The sequence below is a fragment of the Ambystoma mexicanum genome, chromosome 4p, assembly GCF_040938575.1.
Source record: "Ambystoma mexicanum isolate Mex_15411 chromosome 4p, UKY_AmexF1_1, whole genome shotgun sequence".
Classification (NCBI taxonomy): Eukaryota; Metazoa; Chordata; class Amphibia; order Caudata; family Ambystomatidae; genus Ambystoma; species Ambystoma mexicanum.
The window spans coordinates 1,879,731-1,893,207 of NC_090927.1; positions in this window are offsets into that span (position 1 = coordinate 1,879,731).

Here is a 13,477-nt window from a genome sequence, read left to right on the forward strand (position 1 = left end):
AGGTGCCCATCTCACCTAACAGAATGTAACAGTATAGAATTCCATTCATGTAAGGTACCCATCCCATCTAACAGAATTTCACAGTATAGAATCCATTCATGGAATGTACCCATCCCATCTAACGGAATGTTACAGTATAGAATCCCATTATCCCATTCATGTAAGGTACCCATCCCATCTAACAGAAAGTCACAGTATAGAATTCCATTCATGTAAGGTACCCATCCCATCTAACTGAATGTCACAGTATAGAATTCCTTCATGTAAGGTACCCATCCCATCTAACAGAATGTTACAGTATAGAATCCCATTCATGTAAGGTACCCATTCCATCTAACTGAATGTCAAAGTATAGAATTTCATTCATGTAAGGTATCCATCCCATCTAACAGAATGTTACAGTATAGAATCCCATTCATGTAAGGTACCCATCCCATCTAACAAAATGTTACAGTATAGACTTCCATTCATGTAAGGTACCCATCCCATCTAACAGAAAGTCACAGTATAGAATTATATTCATGCAAGGTACCCATCCCATCTAACTGAATGTCACAGTATAGAATTCCATTCGTGTAAGGTACCCATCCCATCTAACAGAATGTTACAGTATAGAATCCCATTCATGTAAGGTACCCATCCCATCTAACGGAATGTTACAGTATAGAATCCCATTATCCCATTCATGTAAGGTACCCATCCCATCTAACAGAAAGTCACAGTATAGAATTCCATTCATGTAAGGTACCCATCCCATCTAACTGAATGTCACAGTATAGAATTCCTTCATGTAAGGTACCCATCCCATCTATCAGAATGTTACAGTATAGAATCCCATTCATGTAAGGTACCCATCCCATCTAACTGAATGTCACAGTTTAGAATTCCATTCATGTAAGGTACCCATCCCATCTAACAGAATGTCACAGTATAGACTTCCATTTATGTAAGGTACCCATCCCATCTAACATAATGTCACAGTATAGACTTCCATTCATGTAAGGTACCCATCCCATCTAACAGAATGTTACAGTATAGAATTCCATTCATGTAAGGTACCCATCCCATCTAACAGAATGTTACAGTATAGAATCCCATTCATGTAAGGTACCCATCCCATCTAACTGAATGTCACAGTATAGACTTCCATTCATGTAAGGTACCCATCCCATCTAACTGAATGTCACAGTATAGAATTCCATTCATGTAAGGTACCCATCCCATCTAACAGAATGTCACAGTATAGAATCCCATTCATGTAAGGTACCCATCCCATCTAACTGAATGTCACAGTATAGAATTCCTTCATGTAAGGTACCCATCCCATCTAACAGAATGTTACAGTATAGAATCCCATTCATGTAAGGTACCCATCCCATCTAACTGAATGTTACAGTATAGAATTCCATTTATGTAAGGTACCCATCCCATCTAACAGAATGTTACAGTATAGAATCCCATTCATGTAAGGTACCCATCCCATCTAACAGAATGTTACAGTATAGAATCCCATTCATGTAAGGTACCCATCCCATCTAACAGAAAGTCACAGTATAGAATTCCATTCATGTAAGGTACCCATCCCATCTAACTGAATGTCACAGTATAGAATTCCATTCATGTAAGGTACCCATCCCATCTAACTGAATGTTACAGTATAGAATCCCATTCATCTAAGGTACCCATCCCATCTAACTGAATGTCACAGTATAGAATTCCATTCATGTAAGGTACCCATCCCATCTAACTGAATGTCACAGTATAGAATTCCATTTATGTAAGGTACCCATCCCATCTAACAGAATGTTACAGTATAGAATCCCATTCATGTAAGGTACCCATCCCATCTAACAGAATGTTACAGTATAGAATCCCATTCATGTAAGGTACCCATCCCATCTAACAGAAAGTCACAGTATAGAATTCCATTCATGTAAGGTACCCATCCCATCTAACAGAATGTTACAGTATAGAATCCCATTCATGTAAGGTACCCATCCCATCTAACTGAATGTCACAGTATAGAATTCCATTCATGTAAGGTACCCATCCCATCTAACTGAATGTCACAGTATAGAATTCCATTCATGTAAGGTACCCATCCCATCTAACAGAATGTCACAGTATAGAATCCCATTCATGTAAGGTACCCATCCCATCTAACAGAATGTTACAGTAAAGAATCCCATTCATGTAAGGTACCCTTCCCATCTAACAGAAAGTAACATTATAGAATTCCATTCATGTAAGGTACCCATCCCATCTAACTGAATGTCACAGTATAGAATTCCATTCATGTAAGGTACCCATCCCATCTAACAGAATGTCACAGTATAGAATCCCATTCATGTAAGGTACCCATCCCATCTAACTGAATGTCACAGTATAGAATTCCATTCATGTAAGGTACCCATCCCATCTAACAGAAAGTCACAGTATAGAATTCCATTCATGTAAGGTACCCATCCCATCTAACAGAATGTCACAGTATAGAATTCCATTCATCTATGGTACCCATCCCATCTAACAGAATGTTACAGTATAGAATCCCATTCATGTAAGGTACCCATCCCATCTAACAGAATGTTACAGTATAGAATCCCATTCATGTAAGGTACCCATCTCACCTAACAGAATGTAACAGTATAGAATTCCATTCATGTAAGGTACCCATCCCATCTAACAGAATTTCACAGTATAGAATCCATTCATGGAATGTACCCATCCCATCTAACGGAATGTTACAGTATAGAATCCCATTATCCCATTCATGTAAGGTACCCATCCCATCTAACAGAAAGTCACAGTATAGAATTCCATTCATGTAAGGTACCCATCCCATCTAACTGAATGTCACAGTATAGAATTCCTTCATGTAAGGTACCCATCCCATCTAACAGAATGTTACAGTATAGAATCCCATTCATGTAAGGTACCCATTCCATCTAACTGAATGTCACAGTATAGAATTTCATTCATGTAAGGTATCCATCCCATCTAACAGAATGTTACAGTATAGAATCCCATTCATGTAAGGTACCCATCCCATCTAACAGAATGTTACAGTATAGAATCCCATTCATGTAAGGTGCCCATCTCACCTAACAGAATGTAACAGTATAGAATTCCATTCATGTAAGGTACCCATCCCATCTAACAGAATTTCACAGTATAGAATCCATTCATGGAATGTACCCATCCCATCTAACGGAATGTTACAGTATAGAATCCCATTATCCCATTCATGTAAGGTACCCATCCCATCTAACAGAAAGTCACAGTATAGAATTCCATTCATGTAAGGTACCCATCCCATCTAACTGAATGTCACAGTATAGAATTCCTTCATGTAAGGTACCCATCCCATCTAACAGAATGTTACAGTATAGAATCGCATTCATGTAAGGTACCCATTCCATCTAACTGAATGTCACAGTATAGAATTTCATTCATGTAAGGTATCCATCCCATCTAACAGAATGTTACAGTATAGAATCCCATTCATGTAAGGTACCCATCCCATCTAACAGAATGTTACAGTATAGAATCCCATTCATGTAAGGTGCCCATCTCACCTAACAGAATGTAACAGTATAGAATTCCATTCATGTAAGGTACCCATCCCATCTAACAGAATTTCACAGTATAGAATCCATTCATGGAATGTACCCATCCCATCTAACGGAATGTTACAGTATAGAATCCCATTATCCCATTCATGTAAGGTACCCATCCCATCTAACAGAAAGTCACAGTATAGAATTCCATTCATGTAAGGTACCCATCCCATCTAACTGAATGTCACAGTATAGAATTCCTTCATGTAAGGTACCCATCCCATCTAACAGAATGTTACAGTATAGAATCCCATTCATGTAAGGTACCCATTCCATCTAACTGAATGTCACACTATAGAATTTCATTCATGTAAGGTATCCATCCCATCTAACAGAATGTTACAGTATAGAATCCCATTCATGTAAGGTACCCATCCCATCTAACAAAATGTTACAGTATAGACTTCCATTCATGTAAGGTACCCATCCCATCTAACAGAAAGTCACAGTATAGAATTATATTCATGCAAGGTACCCATCCCATCTAACTGAATGTCACAGTATAGAATTCCATTCGTGTAAGGTACCCATCCCATCTAACAGAATGTTACAGTATAGAATCCCATTCATGTAAGGTACCCATCCCATCTAACGGAATGTTACAGTATAGAATCCCATTATCCCATTCATGTAAGGTACCCATCCCATCTAACAGAAAGTCACAGTATAGAATTCCATTCATGTAAGGTACCCATCCCATCTAACTGAATGTCACAGTATAGAATTCCTTCATGTAAGGTACCCATCCCATCTATCAGAATGTTACAGTATAGAATCCCATTCATGTAAGGTACCCATCCCATCTAACTGAATGTCACAGTTTAGAATTCCATTCATGTAAGGTACCCATCCCATCTAACAGAATGTCACAGTATAGACTTCCATTCATGTAAGGTACCCATCCCATCTAACATAATGTCACAGTATAGACTTCCATTCATGTAAGGTACCCATCCCATCTAACAGAATGTTACAGTATAGAATTCCATTCATGTAAGGTACCCATCCCATCTAACAGAATGTTACAGTATAGAATCCCATTCATGTAAGGTACCCATCCCATCTAACTGAATGTCACAGTATAGACTTCCATTCATGTAAGGTACCCATCCCATCTAACTGAATGTCACAGTATAGAATTCCATTCATGTAAGGTACCCATCCCATCTAACAGAATGTCACAGTATAGAATCCCATTCATGTAAGGTACCCATCCCATCTAACTGAATGTCACAGTATAGAATTCCTTCATGTAAGGTACCCATCCCATCTAACAGAATGTTACAGTATAGAATCCCATTCATGTAAGGTACCCATCCCATCTAACTGAATGTTACAGTATAGAATTCCATTTATGTAAGGTACCCATCCCATCTAACAGAATGTTACAGTATAGAATCCCATTCATGTAAGGTACCCATCCCATCTAACAGAATGTTACAGTATAGAATCCCATTCATGTAAGGTACCCATCCCATCTAACAGAAAGTCACAGTATAGAATTCCATTCATGTAAGGTACCCATCCCATCTAACTGAATGTCACAGTATAGAATTCCATTCATGTAAGGTACCCATCCCATCTAACTGAATGTTACAGTATAGAATCCCATTCATCTAAGGTAGCCATCCCATCTAACTGAATGTCACAGTATAGAATTCCATTCATGTAAGGTACCCATCCCATCTAACTGAATGTCACAGTATAGAATTCCATTTATGTAAGGTACCCATCCCATCTAACAGAATGTTACAGTATAGAATCCCATTCATGTAAGGTACCCATCCCATCTAACAGAATGTTACAGTATAGAATCCCATTCATGTAAGGTACCCATCCCATCTAACAGAAAGTCACAGTATAGAATTCCATTCATGTAAGGTACCCATCCCATCTAACAGAATGTTACAGTATAGAATCCCATTCATGTAAGGTACCCATCCCATCTAACTGAATGTCACAGTATAGAATTCCATTCATGTAAGGTACCCATCCCATCTAACTGAATGTCACAGTATAGAATTCCATTCATGTAAGGTACCCATCCCATCTAACAGAATGTCACAGTATAGAATCCCATTCATGTAAGGTACCCATCCCATCTAACAGAATGTTACAGTAAAGAATCCCATTCATGTAAGGTACCCTTCCCATCTAACAGAAAGTAACATTATAGAATTCCATTCATGTAAGGTACCCATCCCATCTAACTGAATGTCACAGTATAGAATTCCATTCATGTAAGGTACCCATCCCATCTAACAGAATGTCACAGTATAGAATCCCATTCATGTAAGGTACCCATCCCATCTAACTGAATGTCACAGTATAGAATTCCATTCATGTAAGGTACCCATCCCATCTAACAGAAAGTCACAGTATAGAATTCCATTCATGTAAGGTACCCATCCCATCTAACAGAATGTCACAGTATAGAATTCCATTCATCTATGGTACCCATCCCATCTAACAGAATGTTACAGTATAGAATCCCATTCATGTAAGGTACCCATCCCATCTAACAGAATGTTACAGTATAGAATCCCATTCATGTAAGGTACCCATCTCACCTAACAGAATGTAACAGTATAGAATTCCATTCATGTAAGGTACCCATCCCATCTAACAGAATTTCACAGTATAGAATCCATTCATGGAATGTACCCATCCCATCTAACGGAATGTTACAGTATAGAATCCCATTATCCCATTCATGTAAGGTACCCATCCCATCTAACAGAAAGTCACAGTATAGAATTCCATTCATGTAAGGTACCCATCCCATCTAACTGAATGTCACAGTATAGAATTCCTTCATGTAAGGTACCCATCCCATCTAACAGAATGTTACAGTATAGAATCCCATTCATGTAAGGTACCCATTCCATCTAACTGAATGTCACAGTATAGAATTTCATTCATGTAAGGTATCCATCCCATCTAACAGAATGTTACAGTATAGAATCCCATTCATGTAAGGTACCCATCCCATCTAACAGAATGTTACAGTATAGAATCCCATTCATGTAAGGTGCCCATCTCACCTAACAGAATGTAACAGTATAGAATTCCATTCATGTAAGGTACCCATCCCATCTAACAGAATTTCACAGTATAGAATCCATTCATGGAATGTACCCATCCCATCTAACGGAATGTTACAGTATAGAATCCCATTATCCCATTCATGTAAGGTACCCATCCCATCTAACAGAAAGTCACAGTATAGAATTCCATTCATGTAAGGTACCCATCCCATCTAACTGAATGTCACAGTATAGAATTCCTTCATGTAAGGTACCCATCCCATCTAACAGAATGTTACAGTATAGAATCCCATTCATGTAAGGTACCCATTCCATCTAACTGAATGTCACAGTATAGAATTTCATTCATGTAAGGTATCCATCCCATCTAACAGAATGTTACAGTATAGAATCCCATTCATGTAAGGTACCCATCCCATCTAACAAAATGTTACAGCATAGACTTCCATTCATGTAAGGTACCCATCCCATCTAACAGAAAGTCACAGTATAGAATTATATTCATGCAAGGTACCCATCCCATCTAACTGAATGTCACAGTATAGAATTCCATTCGTGTAAGGTACCCATCCCATCTAACAGAATGTTACAGTATAGAATCCCATTCATGTAAGGTACCCATCCCATCTAACGGAATGTTACAGTATAGAATCCCATTATCCCATTCATGTAAGGTACCCATCCCATCTAACAGAAAGTCACAGTATAGAATTCCATTCATGTAAGGTACCCATCCCATCTAACTGAATGTCACAGTATAGAATTCCTTCATGTAAGGTACCCATCCCATCTATCAGAATGTTACAGTATAGAATCCCATTCATGTAAGGTACCCATCCCATCTAACTGAATGTCACAGTTTAGAATTCCATTCATGTAAGGTACCCATCCCATCTAACAGAATGTCACAGTATAGACTTCCATTTATGTAAGGTACCCATCCCATCTAACATAATGTCACAGTATAGACTTCCATTCATGTAAGGTACCCATCCCATCTAACAGAATGTTACAGTATAGAATTCCATTCATGTAAGGTACCCATCCCATCTAACAGAATGTTACAGTATAGAATCCCATTCATGTAAGGTACCCATCCCATCTAACTGAATGTCACAGTATAGACTTCCATTCATGTAAGGTACCCATCCCATCTAACTGAATGTCACAGTATAGAATTCCATTCATGTAAGGTACCCATCACATCTAACAGAATGTCACAGTATAGAATCCCATTCATGTAAGGTACCCATCACATCTAACAGAATGTTACAGTAAAGAATCCCATTCATGTAAGGTACCCATCCCATCTAACAGAAAGTAACATTATAGAATTCCATTCATGTAAGGTACCCATCCCATCTAACTGAATGTCACAGTATAGAATTCCATTCATGTAAGGTACCCATCCCATCTAGCAGAATATTACAGTATAGAATCCCATTCATGTAAGGTACCCATCCCATCTAACAGAAAGTAACAGTATAGAATTCCATTCATGTAAGGTACCCATCCCATCTAACAGAAAGTAACATTATAGAATTCCATTCATGTAAGGTACCTATCCCATCTAACTGAATGTCACAGTATAGAATTCCATTCATGTAAGGTACCCATCCCATCTAACAGAATATTACAGTATAGAATCCCATTCATGCAAGGTACCCATCCCATCTAACAGAAAGTAACAGTATAGAATTCCATTCATGTAAGGTACCCATCCCATCTAACTGAATGTCACAGAATAGAATCCCATTCATGCAAGGTACCCATCCCATCTAACAGAAAGTAACAGTAAAGAATTCCATTCATGTAAGGTACCCATCCCATCTAGCAGAATGTTACAGTATAGAATCCCATTCATGTAAGGTACACATCCCATCTAACAGAAAGTCACAGTATAGAATTCTATTCATGTAAGGTACCCATCCCATCTAACTGAATGTCACAGAATAGAATTCCTTCATGTAAGGTACCCATCCCATCTAACAGAATGTTACAGTATAGTATCCCATTCATGTAAGGTACCCATCCCATCTAACTGAATGTCACAGTATAGAATTCCTTCATTTAAGGTACCCATCCCATCTAACAGAATGTTACAGTATAGAATCCCATTCATGTAAGGTACCCATCCCATCTAACTGAATGTTACAGTATAGAATTCCATTTATGTAAGGTACCCATCCCATTTAACAGAATGTTACAGTATAGAATCCCATTCATGTAAGGTACCCATCCCATCTAACAGAATGTTACAGTATAGAATCCCATTCATGTAAGGTACCCATCCCATCTAACAGAAAGTCACAGTATAGAATTCCATTCATGTAAGGTACCCATCCCATCTAACTGAATGTCACAGTATAGAATTCCATTCATGTAAGGTACCCATCCCATCTAACAGAATGTTACAGTATAGAATCCCATTCATGTAAGGTACCCATCCCATCTAACTGAATGTCACAGTATAGAATTCCATTCATGTAAGGTACCCATCCCATCTAACTGAATGTCACAGTATAGAATTCCATTTATGTAAGGTACCCATCCCATCTAACAGAATGTTACAGTATAGAATCCCATTAATGTAAGGTACCCATCCCATCTAACAGAATGTTACAGTATAGAATCCCATTCATGTAAGGTACCCATCCCATCTAACAGAAAGTCACAGTATAGAATTCCATTCATGTAAGGTACCCATCCCATCTAACAGAATGTTACAGTATAGAATCCCATTCATGTAAGGTACCCATCCCATCTAACTGAATGTTACAGTATAGAATTCCATTCATGTAAGGTACCCATCCCATCTAACAGAATGTCACAGTATAGAATCCCATTCATGTAAGGTACCCATCCCATCTAACAGAATGTTACAGTAAAGAATCCCATTCATGTAAGGTACCCTTCCCATCTAACAGAAAGTAACATTATAGAATTCCATTCATGTAAGGTACCCATCCCATCTAACTGAATGTCACAGTATAGAATTCCATTCATGTAAGGTACCCATCCCATCTAACAGAATGTCACAGTATAGAAAATCATTCATGTAAGGTACCCATCCCATCTAACTGAATGTCACAGTATAGAATTCCATTCATGTAAGGTACCCATCCCATCTAACAGAAAGTAACAGTATAGAATTCCATTCATGTAAGGTACCCATCCCATCTAACTGAATGTCACAGAATAGAATTCCATTCATGTAAGGTACCCATCCCATCTAACAGAATGTTACAGTATAGAATCTCATTCATGTAAGGTACCCATCCCATCTAACTGAATGTCACAGTATAGAATTCCATTCATGTAAGGTACCCATCCCAAATAACAGAAAGTAACAGTATAGAATTCCATTCATGTAAGGTACCCATCCCATCTAACAGAATGTCACAGTATAGAATTCCATTCATGTAAGGTACCCATCTCATCTAACAGAATGTTACAGTATAGAATCCCATTCATGTAAGGTACTCATCCCATCTAATAGAATGTAACAGTAAAGAATTCCATTCATGTAAGGTACCCATCCCATCTAGCAGAATGTTACAGTATAGAATCCCATTCATGTAAGGTACACATCCCATCTAACCGAAAGTCACAGTATAGAATTCTATTCATGTAAGGTACCCATCCCATCTAACTGAATGTCACAGTATAGAATTCCTTCATGTAAGGTACCCATCCCATCTAACAGAATGTTACAGTATAGTATCCCATTCATGTAAGGTACCCATCCCATCTAACTGAATGTCACAGTATAGAATTCCTTCATGTAAGGTACCCATCCCATCTAACAGAATGTTACAGTATAGAATCCCATTCATGTAAGGTACCCATCCCATCTAACTGAATGTTACAGTACAGAATTCCATTTATGTAAGGTACCCATCCCATCTAACAGAATGTTACAGTATAGAATCCCATTCATGTAAGGTACCCATCCCATCTAACAGAATGTTACAGTATAGAATCCCATTCATGTAAGGTACCCATCCCATCTAACAGAAAGTCACAGTATAGAATTCCATTCATGTAAGGTACCCATCCCATCTAACTGAATGTCACAGTATAGAATTCCATTCATGTAAGGTACCCATCCCATCTAACAGAATGTTACAGTATAGAATCCCATTCATGTAAGGTACCTATCCCATCTAACTGAATGTCACAGTATAGAATTCCATTCATGTAAGGTAACCATCCCATCTAACTGAATGTCACAGTATAGAATTCCATTCATGTAAGGTACCCATCCCATCTAACAGAATGCCACAGTATAGAATCCCATTCATGTAAGGTACCCATCCCATCTAACAGAATGTTACAGTAAAGAATCCCATTCATGTAAGGTACACTTCCCATCAAACAAAAAAGTAACATTATAGAATTCCATTCATGTAAGGTACCCATCCCATCTAACTGAATGTCACAGTATAGATTTCCATTCATGTAAGGTACCCATCCCATCTAACAGAATGTTACAGTATAGAATCCCATTCATGTAAGGTACCCATCCCATCTAACAGAATGGTACAGTATAGTATCCCATTCATGTAAGGTACCCATCCCATCTAACTGAATGTCACAGTATAGAATTCCTTCATGTAAGGTACACATCCCATCTAACAGAAAGTCACAGTATAGAATTCTATTCATGTAAGGTACCCATCCCATCTAACTGAATGTCACAGTATAGAATTCCTTCATGTAAGGTACCCATCCCATCTAACAGAATGTTACAGTATAGTATCCCATTCATGTAAGGTACCCATCCCATCTAACTGAATGTCACAGTATAGAATTCATTCATGTAAGGTACCCATCCCATCTAACAGAATGTTACAGTATAGAATCCCATTCATGTAAGGTACCCATCCCATCTAACTGAATGTTACAGTATAGAATTCCATTTATGTAAGTTACCCATCCCATCTAACAGAATGTTACAGTATAGAATCCCATTCATGTAAGGTACCCATCCCATCTAACAGAATGTTACAGTATAGAATCCCATTCATGTAAGGTACCCATCCCATCTAACAGAAAGTCACAGTATAGAATTCCATTCATGTAAGGTACCCATCCCATCTAACTGAATGTCACAGTATAGAATTCCATTCATGTAAGGTACCCATCCCATCTAACAGAATGTTACAGTATAGAATCCCATTCATCTAAGGTACCCATCCCATCTAACTGAATGTCACAGTATAGAATTCCATTAATGTAAGGTACCCATCCCATCTAACTGAATGTCACAGTATAGAATTCCATTTATGTAAGGTACCCATCCCATCTAACAGAATGTTACAGTATAGAATCCCATTCATGTAAGGTACCCATCCCATCTAACAGAATGTTACAGTATAGAATCCCATTCATGTAAGGTACCCATCCCATCTAACAGAAAGTCACAGTATAGAATTCCATTCATGTAAGGTACCCATCCCATCTAACAGAATGTTACAGTATAGAATCCCATTCATGTAAGGTACCCATCCCATCTAACTGAATGTCACAGTATAGAATTCCATTCATGTAAGGTACCCATCCCATCTAACTGAATGTCACAGTATAGAATTCCATTCATGTAAGGTACCCATCCCATCTAACAGAATGTCACAGTATAGAATCCCATTCATGTAAGGTACCCATCCCATCTAACAGAATGTTACAGTAAAGAATCCCATTCATGTAAGGTACCCTTCACATCTAACAGAAAGTCACATTATAGAATTCCATTCATGTAAGGTACCCATCCCATCTAACTGAATGTCACAGTATAGAATTCCATTCATGTAAGGTACCCATCCCATCTAACAGAATGTCACAGTATAGAATCCCATTCATGTAAGGTACCCATCCCATCTAACTGAATGTCACAGTATAGAATTCCATTCATGTAAGGTACCCATCCCATCTAACAGAAAGTCACAGTATAGAATTCCATTCATATAAGGAACCCATCTCATCTAACAGAATGTCACAGTATAGAATTCCATTCATCTATGGTACCCATCCCATCTAACAGAATGTTACAGTATAGAATCCCATTCATGTAAGGTACCCATCCCATCTAACAGAATGTTACAGTATAGAATCCCATTCATGTAAGGTACCCATCTCACCTAACAGAATGTAACAGTATAGAATTCCATTCATGTAAGGTACCCATCCCATCTAACAGAATTTCACAGTATAGAATCCATTCATGGAATGTACCCATCCCATCTAACGGAATGTTACAGTATAGAATCCCATTATCCCATTCATGTAAGGTACCCATCCCATCTAACAGAAAGTCACAGTATAGAATTCCATTCATGTAAGGTACCCATTCCATCTAACTGAATGTCACAGTATAGAATTCCTTCATGTAAGGTACCCATCCCATCTAACAGAATGTTACAGTATAGAATCCCATTCATGTAAGGTACCCATTCCATCTAAATGAATGTCACAGTATAGAATTTCATTCATGTAAGGTATCCATCCCATCTAACAGAATGTTACAGTATAGAATCCCATTCATGTAAGGTACCCATCCCATCTAACTGAATGTCACAGTATAGAATTCCATTCATGTAAGGTACCCATCCCATCTAACAGAAAGTCACAGTATAGAATTCCATTCATGTAAGGTACCCATCTCATCTAACAGAATGTCACAGTATAGAATTCCATTCATCTATGGTACCCATCCCATCTAACAGAATGTTACAGTATAGAATCCCATTCATGTAAGGTACCCATCCCATCTAACAGAATGTTACAGTATAGAATCCCATTCATGTAAGGTAC